Genomic DNA, 20,725 nt, shown 5'->3' on the forward strand with positions numbered 1-20,725 from the left:
AGGTCAAAATAAATAATCTTCATTTTGAAATAGCTCTGTCTGTTGTCATGAGGTTTTAGACATGTATGAGAAGAGGTTTGGGCGTAGTAAGCATCGGGGCCGACCGCTCTTGTCTAGTCGAGCGACTGATCGGCATTAACTGCTCTCTTTTGGTTTTATTGGTTTATAAATGGACTCTTTTCATCTTTTCATCCTTTTGTGTGGTGCACGTGAACATGCTTGTATGAGTTTCTGTGTGTGTGTGCATGCGTGTGTGTTTGTGCGTGCTCATGTGGATTTGTCTAGATTGCAGGCAGAAAGAAGGAAGGGGAGGGAAGGGGGAGGGAGGGAGGGAGGGAGGGAGGGAGGGAGGGAGGGAGGGAGGGAGGGAGGGAGGGAGGGAGGGAGGGAGGGAGGGAGGGAGGGAGGGAGGGAGGGAGGGAGGGAGGGGGGCTCAGGGCAGGGTTCTCACTTTATAATGAAGGCTTCTATCTCACAGCCAATTAAGCCTCTTGTTGGTTAATGAAAATTAATCCCAATAAGATAATGTTGTTTCAATCTGTTTTTCATCTGCTCATTAGAAGAACTATAAAGCAAATAAAATAGACATTTTAGTGAAGGGCAGATTTGCCCTACACTGCTCCCCCCTGTGGCACATTCTTCGTAGTCTATTCTTCATACTACTAATGACTCATACTCATACTAATGACTCATACTTATCATGGTGTACAACTATTGAAACCTTTTTTTGCCGTTTGCATATAGATTTATTCATTTATTCATTATGATCAGTTTTCAGATTTCTCTAAACAGCCATTACTTCAGCTAACATTAGCTACCACTAGCTAAAAATCAAGGGAAGAAATCAACTCCATATTTTGTTTGATGTTACTTAATGTGCTTGACCAGTTAAAAAACAATGCACACATCACATGTCCCTATCACTGTCATTGATTGTGTGGTGGCTAAAGTTACACGGCAAATCTCTCCTCAAAATTACACTTACAGTGTTAAATCAACACCGAAAGTGTTGAGTCTGTGGACCCATTTTGAAACTGTAGCAGTGTTAAATTAACACACCAGTGTAAAGTCTTACTCAAATGTTTCCCAGAGTGTATTGCCTTTCGAGTAAATTATAGTTATCACCCATGACTGTATATGTTAGTGACAGAAACATGGTTGTTGCATTCATCCATTTTTGGTCCAATGGACTTCACCAAGTGAGAACCTAAGCGAATATGTTATCATAAAATGCAAAAATATTTAACACAATACCATAGGTATTTCATAAGGGCCTAGTAAGCAACCTGTAAGTTACTGTAAAAAAAAAAAAGAAGTACATCAGGCCTTCAAGTCACATTATGCTGGCTTGCAAGATGATGGGTAATTCCTATTGGAATTTTTTATTACCCGCAACTCATTTTTTATCAATGTACTGAATGACTGCATTGAATGACTGCATTGAGAAGGATAAATTATGCACAGAAATCTGATCCTTTTATTCTTTGTCCCCAACGCTCTAGGCGACCAGTTTTGATAGCCTTTAGCTGCACCCTCATACTACTCCTCCTTTGTTCCGCGGGTGATGTGGAGGTAAACCCAGGCCCTGCATGTCCCCGGGCACCCTCAATTGTTGACTTCTGTGTATCCTGTAGCTCTAACTCCAAAAAGTTATAGGACACTGTAAAGTCCATGGAGACCAAGAGCACCTCCTCCCAGCTGCCCAGAGGCTAGGTAACACGGTCACCACTGATAAATCCATGATGATCGAAAACTTCCGGACCTGTACAAATCAGCTGCTCTTGACAATCTGGACCCTCTATTTCTGAAACTATCCGCCGCCATTGTCGTAACCCCTATTACCAGCCTGTTCAACCTCTCTTTCATTTAGTCTGAGATCCCCAAGGATTGGAAAGCTGCGGCAGTCATCCCCCTCTTCAAAGGGGGAGACACCCTGGACACAAACTGTTACAGACCTATATCCACCCTGCCCTGCCTATCTAAGGTCTTCGAAAGCCTAGTCAACAAACAGATCACTGACCATCTCGAATCCCACTGCACCTTCTCCGCTGTGCAATCTGGTTTCCGAGCCAGTCACGGGTGCACCTCAGCCACGCTCAAGGTACTAAACGATATCATAACCACCATCGATAAAAGACAGTACTGTGCAGCCTTCATCGACCTGGCCAAGGCTTTCAACGCTGTCAATCACCATATTCTTATCGGCAGACTCAGTAGCCTCGGGTTTTCTAATGACTGCCTTGCCTGGTTCACCAACTACTTTGCAGATAGAGTTCAGTGTGTCAAATCGGAGGGCATGTTGTCCGGACCTCTGGCAATCTCTATGGGGGTGCCACAGGGTTCAATTCTCGGGCCTACTCTTTTCTCTCTATATATCAATGATGTTGCTCTTGCTGCGGGCGATTCCCTGATCCACCTCTACGCAGACGACACAATTCTGTATACTTCTGGCCCTTACTTGGACACTGTGCTATCTAACCTCCGAACGAGTGTCAATGCCATACAACACTCCTTCTGTGGCCTCCAACTGCTCTTAAACGCTAGTAAAACCAAATGCATGCTTTTCAACCGTTCACTGCCTGCACCCGCACGCCCGACTAGCATCACCACCCTGGATGGTTCCGACCTAGAATATGTGGACATCTATAAGTACCTAGGTGTCTGGCTAGACTGTAAACTCTCCATCCAGACTCATATCAAACATCTCCAATCTAAAATCAAATCTAGAGTCGGCTTTCTATTCCGCAACAAAGCCTCCTTCACTCACGCCACCAAACTTACCCTAGTAAACCTTACTATCCTACCGATCCTCGACTTTGGCGATGTCATCTACAAAATAGCTTCCATCACTCTACTCAGCAAACTGGATGCAGTTTATCACAGTGCCATCCGTTTTGTTACTAAAGCACCTTATACCAACCACCACTGCGACCTGTATTCTCTAGTCGGCTGGTCCTCGCTACACATTCGTCGCCAGACCCACTGGCTCCAGGTCATCTACAAGTCCATGCTAGGTAAAGCTGCGCCTTATCTCAGTTCACTGGTCACTATGGCAACACCCACCCGTAGCACGGGCTCCAGCAGGTGTATCTCACTTATCATCCCTAAAGCCAACACCTCATTTGGCTGCCTTTCCTTCCAGTTCTCTGCTGCCAGTGACTGGAACGAATTGCAAAAATCGCTGAAGTTGGAGACTTTTATCCCCCTCACCAACTTTAAGCATCTGCAATCTGAGCAGCTAACCGATCGCTGCAGCTGTACATAGTCCATCGGTAAATAGCCCACCCAATTTACCTACCTCATTCCCATACTGTTTTTATTTATTTAATTTTCTGCTCTTTTGCACACCAGTATCTCTACCTATCTGATCCTTTATCACTCCTGTCATGTTCTGACCTTTATTTCTGTTGTTTTTGTCATTATTTAGTATGGTCAGGCCGTGAGTTGGGGTGGGCAGTCTATGTTTGTTTTTCTATGATTTTGGGATTTCTATGTTTCGGCCTAGTATGGTTCTCAATCAGAGGCAGGTGTCATTAGTTGTATCTGATTGAGAATCACACTTAGGTAGCCTGGGTTTCACTGTTTGTGGGTGATTGTCTATGTTGATTGCTTGTGTCAGCACAGTTCTCATTAGCTTCACGGTCGTTATTTTGTTTATTGTTTTTGTATAGTGTTTCAGTGTTCAGTGTTTTCTTTATTAAAACTCATGATGAACACATACCATGCGCATTTTGGTCCTCCGATCCTTCTCGCCTCTCCTCTTCTGATGAAGAGGAGGACGACCGTGACAGAATCACCCACCAACCAAGGACCAAGCGGCGTGGTAAAAGACAGCGACGACAGCATCAGCAACAGTGGCCAGCATCACAGGACTCCTGGACATGGGAGGAGATATTGAACGGAGAGGGACCCTGGGTACAGGCTGGGGAATATTGCCGCCCCAAAGCAGAGCTGGAGGCAGCGAAAGCTGAGCGGCGGCGATATGAGGAGGCAACACGGCAGCGCGACAGGTACGAGAGGCAGCCCCCAAATTTTTATTTGGGGGAGACACACGAGGTGTGGGGCTAAGCCAGGTAGCAGACCTGAGCTCACTCCTTGTGCTTATTATAAGCAGTGTGTTACTGGTCAGGCACCGTGTTATGCGGTTAAGCGCACGGTGTCGCCAGTACGTGCCCAGTACGTGCTCTATAGATCAGCCCCCCGAAAGTGTCATGCAAGTGTGGGCATCGAGCCAGGGCGTATGGTGCCTGCTCAGCGTGTCTGGGTATCCTGCGCCGGCTCTGCGTACTGTGTCTCCGGGGCGCTGGGAGGGTGCAGTGCGTCCTATGCCTGCGCTCCGCTCGTGCCGGGCAAATGTGGGAGTGGAGCCTAAGGGAGAGGTGCGCGTAGTAGGCACTAGATCTACCGTGCTTACCCACAGCCCGGTTCAACCTGTGCCTGCACTCTGGAGGGTCCGGGCTAGAGTAGTGATCCAGCCTGGGGGAGTGGTGCCAAGGCTGCGCACCAGAGCTCCAGTGCTTCCTCACAGCCCGGTCCTTCAGGTGCCTCCTTCTAACACCAAGCCTCCTGGAGGTCTCCCCAGCCTGGTGGGTCCTGTGGCATTCCCACGCACCAGGCTGTCTCTCTGTCTCCTCCCTACAGGTGTTCCCGCCTGTCCGGCACTGCCGGAGACTCCCGCCTGTCCGGCGCTGCCGGAGTCTCCCACTCCAGAGGCGCCGCCGGAGTATCCCAGCTCCAGAGGCGCCGCCGGAGTATCCCGCTCCAGAGGCGCCGCCGGAGTCTCCCGCTCCAGAGGCGCCGCCGGAGTCTCCCGCTCCAGAGGCGCCAGAGCCCCTCAGTCCAGAGGCGCTGGAGCCCCTCAATCCGGCGCTGCCAGAGTCTCCGCCTGTCCGGCTCTGCCAGAACTTCCGCCCCTCAGCCCACAGTCTTTATGAATTGTGTAGCAAATGAAATTATACACCATTAGAGCTGTAGGCAGCATTATTGTTGAAAGTGAGTTCGTGTGATTCCTTTTTAACAAGGAACTAGAAAGATTGCCTCCGGTGTTGCTTACTGACTAAGGATCAGTGTAGAGGATGAAGTATTACATTTCTACCGCTAGCACATATGGGCTTAAAATTATTATCTCTCTGTCTTTCACACTCCAGATGCGTGGGTATACACAGCAAATATTTCTTTATGTTATCACTTGTTCCGGTAACATTGCTAGCAAGAAACGCTGATTGGGTTGAATGTGAGACGCCGTTAGTAAACCCAATACGGAGGAATCCCATGTGATTTCAGCTTTCAGGGCAAAATCCTGCGCCTTGGGCGACGGACGTCCCGCCTCTACTGGAATCCCTTGTGGGAGGGGCAAGTGACACGTTGTGGTGAAGATACGGCAGTAATGTTTTTGTGAAAAACATTCCAATGTGAGGGCCAATGTCTTCTCACATTCTTCTCACAACTGGTTACACTTCAATAATATCCAACCAATCTCAACTGATTGGATATCATTGTCTCATTCGATTTAACAAGGAAGTTACATTGCCAAACAAACCTTTTACCAGGTTCATCATTCAGATAAGTACCAAATAAATTTGTTTCAACCAATGAGACATTTTAAACTTGTCAATTTTACCTAGCGACACTTTGTTGAATTAAAGTTGAATTCCCAGATAGCCTTTACAGAATTATAGCATTATATTATTTGCTTTTGCAAATACATTGACTCCCACATTAACTCCCACATAACTGATCCTGTATTGATGATTCATTAACTTCCATAAATAGATAAAAATTGTTTTTGCAGCTTCCAATGACTCAAAACTGAAACTTAAAAAAAAAATCAAGGGTGAAAAGGTGATAAATTACGATCAAACCATAGACCGGTTGCCCGCTAGAAGCTCTGATAAGAGATTTACAAAGCACCAAACATTTTAGAAAGTGGAAAAAGATGAGTCACCATGAATAGTCGTGGATTTGCCAGACAACAGGTTCGCCAAAATTAACACCCTTTGCGAGGATATAAACAATCAACTTACTCCTTCTCTCAATCAAGACTCTATCCAGAGCCCGCCCAATCAAGAAACAAGCCCACAGGCTTTCAAGCAGATATTACAATATCTCGTCACATTCAATCAACAAACCTGATTGACTATTATTTTTATGATTTCGAGCCAGCAGTCTCTGTGAGTGAGCAACTTCCCTTTTCTTAGCAGTCATGTGATACTGTAGCTAAGATGAACTTCTCTTGTCCTCCAGACACTTCCGCATGCACCGCGGCCGACTCAGGAAACAAAGTACCCAACATTGCTTCTGATGATACATTTTCCCTTTGAGAGGGACTGAAACCCCTTTCTATGAAACTAACTGTGTCAGTCCCGCAATGGACCCGATGACTCCCACTGGTGAAACACTGTGCGATATCGCAGAAAGATATCCTTGTCTCAGTTCGCCACACGCGGGCGCTGTGGTGACTGGCAAGCCACGACAGCCACATTTTGAGGCACAAACACCTGGAGATTTGGTTGAAAGGTTACAGCCAATCTACTAACAAAGCGGCTGCTGACAACTCGTTCAAAGGGTCCAACCTTTTTGTTTGTGCCTCGGACACCAACACCAACCTCTGGTGGGGGGTCCCAAGACACAAAGGGGGGAAATACTAGCCCAGACCCATGGTGAGCCTCGTCAAGGCCCGTGGGGGGTCAAGATTACGTGCAACACTGTACAAGGCATCAGGAAACAAGTAAAGTTGTAAGCTTCCCCACGAGAACAGAGAGGAGCGGACAAGCCACTCAATGGGGATAACCTTAGAATACATCTGCGATATCACTGAGGTGTCCCACATGGGTCGTAAAGACTTTCCACCTCCAAAAACAAATGGTAACAATGATCATTCCTTGCCATGCTTAGTCTCACCTAAAATGCAACTAGTAAAATGCTCTTGTCATGTGTTCCAGTAGGATAACATTTTGAAATAAATCGGGAGCATAACTCATCCCCTTGAGTACCAGTACCAATGTCAGCAACAGTCAGTCTAGCCACAATAAGAAGGTTAGAGATCTAACAAGTCAATTTGCCCCTGATAACAGTGACAGAGGAGGTAGTAGTCAATTATCTGATGACGTCAGACTCATTCTAAACAGGTTGCAGCCTACCAGGTTACTTGGTTTTCTTTCCCTTGGCATGTGCAACGCACATGTACAACGGAACATTTAATGACGATTTATACTAGGATCAGTTAAGGGTCCGAGCAAAATACCAGCCTTAGTAAAGTTGAAAATAGACCCTGAAGCCCTTTGTCTCTACAGCTACATTAATCACTAGTTTCTCCCCAGAGGTCCATACGTCATCCCTGTAGACTGTCCGAAGCTAGTGCCTTACAGCTGTAGACTTATCATGTAGTTATCAACTTAGGATAGTGCCCTAAACAACACACCACTACGTAGGATTGTCCTAGATATGACATTAGACAAAATGCCATGATGGAGTCATTTAGCCAAGACCGTGGACGTATATAGAATATAGAATATTAATGTGTGGTAACTATATTTTGTATATCTTTTGTTTGCAAACGTTTTACTTCATAATTATCAGCTAGATGTTTGAATCGTAATAATTTAGCTAGCTAGCTAGTTAAACAGGCAAAAATTACATAAATCTAATGTTATGCAAGTTATATGTACATTTTTCGTGGGTATCTACCTACAGTATTCTTCATGGCAGGCTAGCTAGCTAATTATACCTATTGACTCTCTATGGACTTACTATGAACCGTCTACCCGCTAGGACAAAGGCAATAGAGACAAAACTAGATATCCACAAAGCAAATGTTTTACTTCATACTTATCAGCTAGCTATATGTGAATCATAATAATGTAGCTGTCCAGATAGTCTTACGGACAAAATTACCTAAAATGAATATTATGCAAGGTAGATAACAATTATTTGTGGGAAGCTAGCAAACAATTATTTCTTGGGTATCTGGCTAGCTAGTTAGCTAGTTAGCCTTATTGACTTATTATGGGCTTGCAATCTACAGTACCTAGGCAGATAAAAATTCCAAAATGAACACAGCATGTATATATTAACGTATCAAGATAAAATATTGTAATCAGGCAACATATTACATGTGAATAGGCAACATTTCATTCAGAAGTGTATTTTTTCTACTTTTAGCTCAGATAATTTCACAAAATGTTGTGTCATTTTTCATGTGGTTGCGTCATATTTCTTTGCTTACTTTCTGTTGAAGCTTGCATCGATGCATGCTTAAAAATATGTACAAACGGAGTACGCATTCGAGAAGTGTCCTCTGACAGGGCAACTAAAGGGCTGTGCCTCCTGCCCTGGGGTCACATCGGGCCTCCAAACCTGCAGGCTGGAGCCCCCTCACTCTCTCTGTAGACCACAGCACTCCCCCTACTCCCTGACACAAACCTGCTGGTGGTCCTGTCTTTTCTTTAAGGTCTTCATTGATATACCTAAACATCTAGATAAGTCCTGTGTCCCAAATAGCAACCTATTCCCGTCATAGTTCACTACTTTTGACTAGAGCCATATGGGTACTGCTCAAAAGTAGTGCACTATAGGGAATAGTGTGTCATTTAGGATGTATCCCCAAAATAATGGTTATCTTAGCTCCTCTGTTTGATGGATAATAATGCAGGGCTGGACCAAGCTTACAAAAGGCCAGACAACGCTTAGATGTCCTTCAACTTTTGGCCAAAATTTGTGTGGGTGATTGTGGGTTGCATTATGCCGTACCATCCACGAACACACCTATTAAAGCACTTCACTGATTGTTCTCTTATTCATCCCTGTATGATAATCCCAATAACTCTATCATCCAGCCAGTTGATTAACATCTAAATATCACCACTGTTGTTTTGGCTACCAATCCCACACAAGCAAACACACAGTCATTGTTTCCCCTGAGCTGAATCGAATGCGAAGAAACATAATTTATTTTTCTTTTAACATTCATTTGTCTGGGAAATAATCATCCCCAGTGTTACTCCAATGAAAAGGAATAGAGGAATAGAAAATGCGGGCTCCAGGTTTGCATATTGTACATCCCTAAATCAAAATAAAACAAGACAACAATGTGTCATCAATGGGAATCAAATTTAAATAAGCAAGAAGGCATTAACGCATCAAGGTAACAGCAAGCCTGAAACAGTTATTTACTTGAACAAAAACATCAATTACTTTCAAATCATTTTTTCAGCGTTCAGCGCAGCACTTTCATGAATTGCCTTTAGAAATGTTTCGCTTTCAGGCCATGCGTGTATGCGCTCGCGAACGATTAGAAGCAACAGCAATTTTGAGGGATTGTCATTTTAATGAGAGTGATTAATGACAGAGGTGAGGCGGCGTGGGTATTGTTTCCTCTCTCTGCCATACAAATGTCAGGTCTGAAAGAGACGGGGTGGGGGGGGGGATTGGCTGCCATGTCACAAGAGAACAGGCCTTGTAGTTGTCCAGTCCAGCTTCTTCCATTCTAAAGATTATATAAATATTTCCAACTACCCCTCTATGATATACAGTACAGTACAGTACATGGCGTATAACAGCCTGGTCTCATAGACTAGACATTACATTGTAAATGTCAACCCAGGACAATAAAATGTGTATATGTTACGTTTGGTATGGTATGGTTACAGTAAAGTGGGATGGGTGGAAGGGTGGGCGCATAATTCGAACGTCTACCAATCCAAAGGTTGTGAGTTTGAAACTTAGCATGTTAGCTAACCCCTCCCCTAACCGTAACCCTAACTTGAACCTATTTAGCTAACCCTTCCCCTAACCCCAACCTTAACTCCTACATTTTATTTAGGGGTTAGATCAGCTTTAATATTGCAGATAGATTGAAGCTTCCATCAATGTAATTGTCTGCATCACCTCCAATCCCCCATATATTTTTCCGCAAATATATATAATTATATACACATACATACACATACATAGATACATACATATAAATACATATACATATATATATATATATACACATCTCTTTTAGCTAACGTTAACCACCTAGCCAACATACAGTGGCTTGCGAAAGTATTCACTCCCCTTGGCGTTTTTCCTATTTTGTTGCCTTACAACCTGGAATTAAAATATATTTTTTGGGGCGGGTTGTACCATTTCATTTACACAACATGCCTCCCAATTTGAAGATGCAAAATATGTTTTATTGTGAAACAAACAAGAAATAAGACAAAAAAAAAACCGGAAAACTTGAGCGTGCGTAACTATGGAGTGTACGGCTTAAAGTGATCCTATGGACAGATACTCCAATCTCTGCTGTGGAGTTTTGCAGCTCCTTTAGAGATATCTTTGTTCTCTTTGTTGCCTCTCTGATTAATGCCCTCCTTGCCTGGTCTGTGAGTTTTGGTGGGCGGCCCTCTCTTGGCAGGTTTGTTGTGGTGCCATATTTTCATGTTTTAATAATGGATTTAGTGGTGCTCCGTGGGATGGTCAAAGTTTCTGATATTGTTTTATAACCCAAACCTGATCTGTACTTCCCCACTGTACTTGTCCCTAACCTGTTTGGAGACCTGTTTGGCTCCTTGGCCTTCATGGTGCCGCTTGCTTGGTGGAGCCCTTTGCTTAGTGGTGTTGCAGACTCTGGGGCCTTTCAGAACAGAACTGTATACAGTTAAACTCAGAAATTGACATATGCTAAGGTTGGAGTCATTAAAACTCATTTTTCAACCACTCCACACATTTCTTGTTAACAAACTATAGTTTTGGCAAGTCAGTTAGGACATCTACTTTGTGCATTACACAAGTGATTTTTCCAACAATTGTTACAGACAGATTATTTAACTTATAATTCACTGTATCACAATTCCAGTGGGTCCGAAGTTTACACATACTAAGTTGACTGTGCCTTTAAACAACTTGGAAAATTCCAGGAAATTATGTCATGGCTTCATAAGCTTCTGTTAGGCTAATTGACATAATTTTAGTCAATTGGAGGTGTACTTGCAGATGTATTTCAAGGCCTACCTTCAAACACTTTGCTTGACATCATGGGAAAATCAAAAGAAATCAGCCAAGACCTGAAGGCCTCAGAAAAAATATTGTAGACCTCCACAAGTCTGGTTCATCCTTGGGAGCAATTTCCAAATGCCTTGAGGTACCACTTTCATCTGTAAAAACAATAGTACGCAAGTATAAACACCATGGGACCAAGCAGCCGTCAACCGCTCAGGAAGGAGACACGTTCTGTCGCCTAGAGATGAACGTACTTTGGTGCGAAAAGTGCAAATCAATCCCAGAACAACAGCAAAGGATCGTGTGAAGATGCTGGAGGAAACAGGTACAAAAGTATCTCTATCCACAGTAAAACGAGTCCTATCTCAACATCACCTGAAAGGACGCTCAGCAAGGAAGAAGCCACTGCTCCAAAAAAAGCCAGACTACAGTTTGCAACTGCATATGGGGACAAAGATTGTACTGTTTTGGAGATATGTCCTCTGGTCTGATGAAACAAAAATAAAACTGTTTGGCCATAATGACCATCGTTATGTTTGGAGGAAAAAGGGGGAGGCTTGAAAGCCGAAGAACACCATCCCAACCGTGAAGCATGGGGGTGGCAGCATCATGTTGTGGGGGTGCTTTGCTGCACAAGGGATTGCTGCAGTTCACAAAATAGATGGCATCCTGAGGCAGGAAAATTATGTGGATATATTGTAGCAACATCTCAAGACATCAGTCAGGAAGTTAAATAATGTCCACCTATGTGCAATCTAGTGGGCAATTTAAGTGTCACATGATTTGTCACATTGATCTCAGTATATACAGTTGAAGTCGGAAGTTTACATGCACCTTAGCCAAATACATTTAAACTCAGTTTTTCACAATTCCTGACATTTAGTCCTAGTAAAAATGCTCTGTCTTTGGTCAATTAGGATCACCACATTATTTTAAGAATGTGAAATGTCAGAATAATAATAGAGAGAATAATTTATTTCCGCTTTTATTTCTTTCATCACGTTTCCAGTCTGTCAGAAGTTTCCATACACTCAATTACAGTAGCGTGCCGTGGTTCTGGGGCCTGGGCCTTCAGTGAAGTCCTACACAGTCCCACCCAAATTAATCCACCTCTTATTACCATCATTATGATGCCATGGCTCTAGACACTATACATTTAGACAGAAACGCAGTATAACCAGGCGTTGCGTCACCTTGAAATTTACATTTTTATTCAGAGAATTGCAGGGGAAGAGTACAATACCTTTTCATTGTGCAGCTTCGTTGCCCTGCGCGCTTGTTCGTTGAGCTGTTGATCCACTCGGTTGTCCCCAAAAGTTTTCAAAAGCACCATTGCTTGTAAGTGCCCAGCCGTACTTTGGTGTCTCGTTGCTGCCTTGGTTAGACAACTCAGGTTTGCAAAGCCAGTGTGGCTCCAAACACCAAATCGATCACTTGCAAATAATAGGCATTCCCAGCAGTACAGTTTGCAGTGCTTCTCGGAGCCTGTGAGTCATTGATAGTGCCCATAATTGAAAGTGGCGAACAAACCCCTTTCCCGCCTGTGACAGGCTTTGTAGCGTCGGCGTCTACCTCTCCTGACAATGTCTAACTTTTCTTGAAAAGTTTGTCTTGAGAATGCCGTTGTAATTATATCCTCGACCAAATCGATATCTTCTCCTTCCGCCATTGTGGGTTGAAAAAACAGCTTAGTAGTACGCAAACTAATTCGTTGACCAATTTCAGTTTCCTAGTTCTGAGACCTGCCCATATAGGACCTGCCTCTCAATATTGGTAATCCAATCAAAAGTATATTTGATTGGACGCCTGCTAGCTGGCTCCTGTGTAACACTGGAGCCAGCCAGCAGGTGTACAATAGCCAACTCTAAAGCTGATTGGTTAACACTCAATTTTAATTTCCATTCACTTTAAGCTACAAGCGCCCGCACTGTTGATTCTGAAGGCCTGAGGGCAGATTTTAGACCCTTGGCAACACATGATGGCTGAATATGATTGGATAAAATATCTAACATAAAGACCAGCCCTCCAAACTCCAAATCTCAACCTGGGGCTGGAAGCAGTGCAACCAAGAGGAAAGCTATGAAATGAAGAGTGTAATAATTTAATACATATTTGTGGGAAAATATATTTAAAAAATATATATATTCTGATGATGTTTAGGCCAGCAGAGAAGGCCTTGCTGGCCCTGACGGCCCACCACTGCTCAATTAGTACTTGGTAGCATTGCCTTTAAATTGTTTAACTTAGTTCAAACGTTTCGGGTAGCCTTCCACAAGCTTCCCACAATAAGTTGGATGAATTTTGGCCCATTCCTCCTGACAGAGCTGGTGTAACTGAGTCAGGTTTTTAGGCCTCCTTGCTCGCATATGCTTTTTCAGTTCTACCCACAATTGTTCTATAAGATTGAGGTCAGGGGTTTGTGATGGTCACTCCAATACCTTGACTTTGTTGTCCTTAAGCTATTTTGCCACAACTTTGGAAGTATGCTTGGGGTCATTAACCATTTGGACGACCTATTTGCAACCAAGCTTTACCTAACCATGTGACTTCTGAGGGTTATTGGTTGCACCAGACCTTATTTAGTGGCTTCATTGCAAAGTGGGTGAATACATATGCACACACCACTTTTCCCTTTTTTATTTTTATTTATTTTTTGAAACAAGCAATTCTTTTCATTTCACTTTACCAATTTGGACTATTTTCTGTATGTCGATTACATGAAATTCTAATAAAAATCCATTTAAATTACAGGTTGTAATGCAACAAAATAGGAAAAACACCAAGGGGGATTAATACTTGTTCAAGTCACTGAATCATACGAAATGGGTGATGGACATCCACAAATAAATACATATCATACTAAATGGAGTGTCTAGGATTTACGCACAGAATAATACGAAATGATCTGAGACCAGGTTGCTTATAAAGAGAGCCATTAGCTATTGAGATTCCCTATTCAATTGATTGGAACTTAAAGCGCCCTTGGGAATTGCAATAGAAAATTCTATCTTTTATGCAGGCTCAAGCTAAAGTACACTAGGAAGAATGACCTCTCTCTCCAATGTAAAAATCTGTCACAATAAATCAAGGAAGGAATGAAGGAAGAGTGTGCTTAAGCATGTTGAGTTAGGTATAAAATATTTTTTATGATTTTGATTAAGAATAAAAAAATCATTAGATCTACCGGAAACACTTTTCTCCAACTAGCTCTCACAGTCTCATGTCAGAATTAGTTTTCAACCATGTTTCTCAAAAGTCAAATTTCGTAGTTGTTGTAAATCTCACATCTGGAAGTGTTTAAGGTTAAGTTTATGCATTAACTCTGAATTTTTAAGGTTAGAATTAAGTTTATGCATTAGCGCCGAATGGTTAAGGTAAGGATAATGGTTTGGCATAGGCTTAAAAAACAATCTCAGAAACAACTTTCTATCGCTGGGTTTGAACTTGCAACTTCTGGAATCTGGGGTAGATGCTTAAGTTCAGGCATTAACTCTGAATTTATTAGGTTAGGGTTAAGTTTAGGTGTTAGGTCTGAAATCTTAAGGTTAGGTATTAACTCTGAGTGGTAAAGTTTTTTTAACCTTTATTTAACTAGGCAAGTCAGGTAAGAACAAATTCTTATTTACAATGATGGCCTACCCCGGCCAACCCCCCACGTAACAATTGTGCACCCCCCTATGGCACTCCCAATTACAGCCAGTTGTGATACAGCTCAGGATAGAACCAGGGTCTGTAGTGACACCTCTATCACTGCGATGCAGTGCCTTAGACCACTACACCACTCAGGAGCCCAGGTTAGGGATAGGCTTAAAACAAACTTTCTATCTCTGGATTTGAACTTGCAACCTTTGGAATCAAAGGCATTAATCAGAGGAAGATGCTGACGCCCATCTGACATTCCTCTCTGATTCAGAGGGGTTGGGTTAAATGCAGAAGATACATTTCAATTGAAGGCATTCAGTTGTACAACTGACTAAGTATCCCCCTTTCCCTTTCCTTTCCCATCCACAATGCTGTAGCAAAATCAAACCCTACTTGAAGGTAACAACTCACTGTTGCTCCTAGTGGCCGGTTTTCAAGTCATCTCCCGATGTCCTCAGACATGGCTGCCATTCTCTCCAGTGTCCTGTCAACTCGGAGTCTGACAGTGAGCTGGAAGAAGAGGATGAGATTGACCCTTAGCCAGCCCCAGGACCAGCCGTCAGCAACCAGCTCATCAGCATTCTGCAGAAGGAGAAATATGGATGTAAAAAATTGTGAAATGTAATGGTTTTCTTGCCCAAGGAATTAGCTTTCTATCGCTAGATTTGAACTTGCAACCTTTGGAATCAGATGCATTAATCAGATGCACACTGACTCGGTTCCGGTACCCCCTGTATATAGCCTTGTTATTGTTATGTTATTGTGTTACTTTCATTTAATTTTTTACTTTTTTACTTTAGTTTATTTGGTAAATGTTTTATTCACTATTTTTGAACTGCACTGTTGGTTAAGGGCTTGTAAGTAAGCATTTCACGATAAGGTCTCCGCTTGCATGTGACAAATAAAGTTTGATTTGATTTGATTTAATTTTGATACAGGGAAGCCAGACAGAGGAGCCCCTGAGAAGAACCAAGGGATGGGGGTTGTCCTGGGTGTTGTCCTGACACAGAATGGGGGTTGTCCTGACACAGGGATTCCGTGGCCACAACATCACATTCAATAACTTTTTTACTTTGCACAAGTTGGGACAGGAGCTCCTCAAGTGGAAGCTGACGATGATAGGAACAGTACAAAAAAACAAGCCAGAACTCCCCCCTCAGCTGTTGAATACACAGAACAGGCCTATCTATTCTTCTAAGTTTGTGTTCACGGCCGACACGTCCCTAGTGTCCTACGTGCCAAAGAAAGGCAACAATGTGGTACCCTGCATAGGGATGGGAGAATCTGTGGCCAGGAACATCAAAAATCTGAAATCATAATGTATTACAATGACACAGAAGGAGGGGTGGACAATTTAAACAAGCTGGTGACTGGCTACAGCTGCAAAAGAAGAACCCTACGCTTGCCACTTGTGATATTCTTCTACATCTTGGACATCTCGGTGTACAACGCATTTGTCATCTGGATGGCGTTGAACACAGATTGGAACAGAGGGAAGCTCCAGAGGAGACAGCTCTTTCTTGAGGAGCTGGGCAAGGCATTGGTAAGACCTTAAATCCAGAAGAGGCAACATATCCCAAGGACCCCAGATTCTGCAACCATCATGAGGAGGATTCAGGAGGAGGATGCTGGTGCCCCATCCGCCAGACCCACAGAACCAACAACTCCAATACCGAAAGTAAGTGTGGGTAATGTTGTTGCATGTGTGTGTGTCTGACTCTCCTACCTTGGCCTGCTGTAACTATATATGTGAGTAAGTGAGTGAGTGAGTGAGTGAGTGAGTGAGTGAGTGAGTGAGTGAGATGTTAGTCAAATTCCTGAACTAAGTGTTTTCATCATTCTAGATTGCAGCAACAAGAAGAAGCACTGCGATGTGTGTGGACCCAAGAAGGCCAGGAAGACACAGTACACATGCATCAAAGTGCAAGAAATACATTCGCCACACACACTGTAAAACTTGTGTTCAATGGGGCTCATTTATCATTTCCATAAAATACTATATGTAAAATGTGTCCTTCCAATTTGTTCAGTTCAAAGCAATAAACATCAATAGTGATGAAAACCTTGTTTCATTTATATTTGTTCAAGATTTATATTTGAACATGATTTATTCCACTCACGTCTTGATAACAATTAATTTAAAAAAAATGTTTTTTTAAGAATAGCGCTTTTATTGATAAATGTGATCTAGTGGAGGTAAATGGCAAATATTAACAATTTATGCTGTCTATAATGCTTGTAATTGATATCAGTCAACATCTAAGTATTAAGTATTTTTATGTAAATTGTTATGGCTGTATTGTTTTAAAAACACAATAATGTTGTGGGTCCATCACACGAACATTGGGTGAATAACAAAAACATGTACACATGCTGAAGTTGACATACATCCTTCTCTCATACATTCAAACCTAATCAAAATCTCAAATCTGGAATGTTTAAAAGGAAATTCAAGATGATAATAAATATTTTATTGTGTGAAAATAATGGTCACTTTTGACATAAAAACACCAAACCAGATACACTTGTACAGTTTGTGGCCCTGAACATTTTCAGAGATGGAGCCATTATAAAAATGCCTCCAGGTGGCCATTATCCCATTCCACCATAACCCAATAAATTATTTTCCATCATATCGCATGAACTAATTAATGTTCAGGGCCCCTAACTGTATAAGTGTAGCTAGGGCTGTGGCGGTCATGACATTTTGTCAGCCGGTAACGGTCATGCAAATTACTGACAGTCTCACTGTAATTTACAGTTAATCAACAAACACGGTAAGCATCTCCAGGCCTCCAAGCATACAAGCCACTGATTTGCACCTTTGGAACATCTACATTTTTACAAGTTGAATAAATCCATTTAAGGCTGTAACGTAAAAAATGTGGAAAAGGTAAAGGGGCCTGAATAATTTCCGAATGCACTGTATGTTTTCTGGCTATGCTACATGCCAATGGCAGCCTAGGCGGTAGGCTAGTTCATTTAGCCATTATTTTATAGTATATGATAGTATTTTATAGTATTTCAAGTAATCCTTCTAACTTAAATGACTACAGCACAATCTCCAAGTTATCTTGCCTAGCCAAGTTATTAGAATCCCAGACCTACTCCCAGCTAAGAACTTTTTAAAAACTTCTCACTCTTTTCTAAATGTGCACCAGTCTGGTGGTAGATCTGGATATAGCACTGTCTCAGCCAATATTCTTGTTTTAGATAGTGTGTTAAATTGCCTAGATCATAAAAATCATTGTGCTGCTTTATTTATAGATCTTTGCAAGGCCCTCGACACCGTTGACCATTCCCTACTCATTCAAAGACTGTCTGATATGAGCCTGGATCAGGAGTCTTGCAAATGGTTTAAAAACGATTTGACAAGACAGGACACAAAAGACAGGACCTGTTCTCTTGACTATTTATTAAATCCTGTAATATTCATCTATATGCAGACGATACTGTTATGTATGCCATTGCACGTGTTAACCAAGCTGTGTTACAGCCGCAAACGGATTTTGTTACATTACAGATAGCCCTTGTTGATTTAAAACTTGTACTTAATGTGGGCAAAACAAAATATATGTTGTTCTCTGATTCACACAAAAAATATTCAGATGGACTCCATATTTACTCATTGGCTGATTCTCTCATCGAGCGGGTTCCCTATAAATAGGTGTTGCCTCTCTACACAGCAGGAAGCAGATTTTACAATCAACTTTCCAGAAATGGTGACACCATTTATCAAAATGCAGCAGACACCACTCTAAAGCCTTTGGATGCAGTCTACCATATCACACTTCCCTTTATCACAGGTGACAGGTTTAATAGGCAACACTGCATCCTGCATCAGAAGGTTGGCTGGTCCTCACTAAAGTCCCGTAGATCACTTCATTATGCAATTTTTGTGCATGCATAAGTGTTGCTCTCCACTTTCTGGAGGATCACGTTTTGAAATCAGTTGAATTAGAGTATGATAGGTAAAAAGATGGAGAAAACATCTGTCTTTGAATTACATATTCAAACTAAGGGCAACCGTGGTATGACATTCCTGACAGGGAGACACGTCCATCATGCATGATGATGTATACAGGTAAGATAGTCTAGCGTGAGCTAGCAACACTTTCAGATATTACACGTTTCTAATTTTGACAGAATGTGGTTTCATTTCAAGCTAAAGTGTACTGTTAGCCAGCTAGCTAACATTAGCTGGCTGACGTTATTATTTGTTTCCCAGAGCCATTTGCTATTTTAGTTAGAGCCTAATGTTAGCTAGCAAACATTGGACCTGGTTGGATAGCTCCCAGTACTGTGGCATTGTTGGCACTTTGTTCATTGTTGTTTATCGAGCTAACGTTAGCTGGCTGGCTCGTTAGCTAACGTTACGGGATGTGTGTTATCTTAAACATGGTTTACCTAGCTAGGTTCATTGTTTACCTAGCTAGCTAGCTATATGTCTTAAGCTAAAGTATACTGTTAGCTAGCTAACTAATGTTAGCTGGCTGGCTCCCTAGAGGACGTTATTATTTGTTTCCCAGAGCTGCTTGCTTTTATAGTTAGAGCCTAATGTAGGCATTGTTGGCATTTTGTTAATTGTTGTTTAACTAGGCTTGATAGCTAACGTTACGTGACGTGTGTACAACACCCGTTGAATATGGCTGATTTCAGTAAACATATGCAAAAAAAGCATATTGAAATGGTTGCCAGCAGAGCTGGTTAGGCTGTTTTCATGTTATCCAGAGGTAAACAAATCATAGGCCAGGGCGTCAAGTGTGCGCTTCGAGAGCGAAACGAGATGGGTGGGGCTAAAGCTTAACAGGGTGTGAACGATGCTGAATGGGTGTAGACAAGGAAGAGCTCTTCACTCGATACCAAAACATTCAAAGGAGATTTTCTTAAAGGTGAGTTAACAAGTTGATCAACATTCAAAGCAGAATTACTTTCCCATTGTTCCTCAAATGCAGGGTATGGTATACCATTTTGAGTGTCTACTTTTATCTAATGAAAAAACACAATTACACATTTTGCTACATAAGACCGAATCCAGGTTGTGAGTCACAAATGTTGTGGTACCCTTCCCCAGATCTGTGCCTCGACACACTCCTGTCTCAGAGCTCTATGGACAATTCCTTCGACCTCATGGCTTGGTTTTTGCATTGACGTGCACCGTCAACTGTGGGACCTTATATAGACAGGTGTGCGCCTTTCAAAATCAGGTTCAATCAATTGAATTTACCACTGGTGTACGCCAATCAAGTTGTAGAAACATCTCAAGGATGATCAATGGGCACAGGATGCACCTGAGCTCAGTTTCGAGTCTCATAGGAAAAGGTCTGAATACTTATGTAAACAAGATATTTCTGTTTTTGATTTTTAATAAATGTTCAAAAAATTCTAAAAACCTATTTTCACTTTGTCATTATGGGGCTGTGTAGATTGATGAGGAGAAAAAAAATAATGTAATCAATTTAGATTAAGGCTATAACGTAACAAAATGTCGAAAAGGGGAAGGGGTCTGAATACTTTCCAAATGCACTTTGAAAAAGTTGCAAAAAGGTTGCACACGCTGTTCTCTCATGAAGTGACAATATTCTCACCAATCAGATTATTCTCAATTTAATCTTGTCTATATGAATATTTGAAAATAGTTTAGATTTACAATGGGCCATTATCAAATGGACAGGAACAGAGGGAAAAAGACATGTCATCTATATGCACTCGAACATCGAATGGACCTGGCTACTCCAGTTTTACAGCGGAGTAATGTGCTTAAAATAAGCAGCTGAGAAATAAATATAGTTGCAGTAGGAAGCTGGGATCCTCCTCCTTTTAGAGACAACAATCGAAACTTTGCTTTCACAAAGGATTGCATATAGAAAAGTCTGGGCTTATGAGAACACATTTCAATGCATGGGTCAACTACTGTTTGACAAGCAGCCTCTCGCTGAGTGACAGGTGGTATTCCACCCAAACTCTGTATGCTATTTGCTCTCCAACCATGCTCCAGCAGAACTACACAGTGCTTAATTTGTAAAACCAAATGATATCTGTTCAGGAACATCGATAGTAACATGTTTTTTCAACTAAAAATATTTCAGAGAGGAGG

The 20,725-nt window shown here is 42.2% G+C and overlaps 1 long non-coding RNA gene across 1 annotated transcript in view; it reads right to left on the reverse strand.

Annotated features, from left to right (window-relative positions):
- Positions 1–20,725, reverse strand: part of LOC135545958 (uncharacterized) — a 143,916-nt gene that overhangs the window by 62,023 nt on the left and 61,168 nt on the right. The window contains exon 3 of the long non-coding RNA XR_010456526.1: positions 15,040–15,210. This is a non-coding gene — a long non-coding RNA (uncharacterized LOC135545958). The remainder of the gene's footprint in view (positions 1–15,039; positions 15,211–20,725) is intronic.

The sequence above is a fragment of the Oncorhynchus masou genome, chromosome 1, assembly GCF_036934945.1.
Source record: "Oncorhynchus masou masou isolate Uvic2021 chromosome 1, UVic_Omas_1.1, whole genome shotgun sequence".
Lineage (NCBI taxonomy): Eukaryota > Metazoa > Chordata > Actinopteri > Salmoniformes > Salmonidae > Oncorhynchus > Oncorhynchus masou.